Consider the following 871-nt stretch of genomic DNA (forward strand, 5'->3'; position numbering starts at 1 on the left):
TGTGAACAGGACAGAGCTGCCTTTGTGGACAGGGACACGGAGCGGGGCAGGGGCGGGGCATGGGGGGGGAACACCTGCTATTCAGGACCCACAGCCACTGTTTAGAAAGAAGCCTGAGCTTGGAGCGGCTTCTTAAATTCCCCGCTGGCCATGAGGCCCAAAGTGCCCAGAGGCCACTCCTGCAGGAGGCCGGGCCGGAGCTTGCCCAGGGAGGCGGCCACCACGCTGGCTCTGCCTCTCTCATGATGTCGGTTCCGTGGACGTACACATTCAGGGAAGGGTCAGCTGGTGAGTCCACAGAGAAGCCACGTGTCACAACCTCCACCCCCGGAGCCCTGACCGCCACCAGCCCGGAAGTCCCACCACAGCCCTGACTAACCCATTTACAGACAGGGACACTGAGGCCACAGGGACACGCAGTAGCTTGGGGTCTCAAGAGAGAGAGCGGGAGGCCCAGGGAGCCTGGCCCGCCCTCTCGGCCAGCACATGGGGCCTCCGGGTGCTGAGGGGAGGGGCCTCGGGCTTCCCGGGCCTCCACAACCCGCTCCACACAGTCCTCTCCTCACGCCCAAGAGCCTGCACAGTCTTAGGGCCCGTGTCAGAGAAAATTAAAACGCTGAAATATTTTAAATCACAGCTCCAGTAGTTTATTTTCTAAAAAAATGAGAACGCAGGCAAACTAAATCATAAATCACCGTATTCTGAAGCAAACGGGTGCAGCTGCTAGACAGGCAGTGACTCCAGAGAGATGGGGACCTGGCCAACTGCCTGCAGCAGAGACAGCCCGCAGCACGGCCTGGGCTACAGGGTTACAGCCCCGCCTTCCTTCTGCCCCAGGGTTTTCTTCCTCAGCACCCCCTCCCCGCCGTCC

General features: G+C 60.6%; 1 protein-coding gene across 1 annotated transcript in view; it reads right to left on the minus strand.

Annotated features, from left to right (window-relative positions):
• Window positions 1-871, minus strand: part of RGS12 (regulator of G-protein signaling 12) — a 59,267-nt gene that overhangs the window by 12,380 nt on the left and 46,016 nt on the right. The gene's annotated exons all lie outside the window — the stretch shown is intronic.

This window comes from Myotis brandtii, unplaced genomic scaffold (genome assembly GCF_000412655.1).
Source record: "Myotis brandtii unplaced genomic scaffold, ASM41265v1 scaffold986, whole genome shotgun sequence".
NCBI lineage: Eukaryota > Metazoa > Chordata > Mammalia > Chiroptera > Vespertilionidae > Myotis > Myotis brandtii.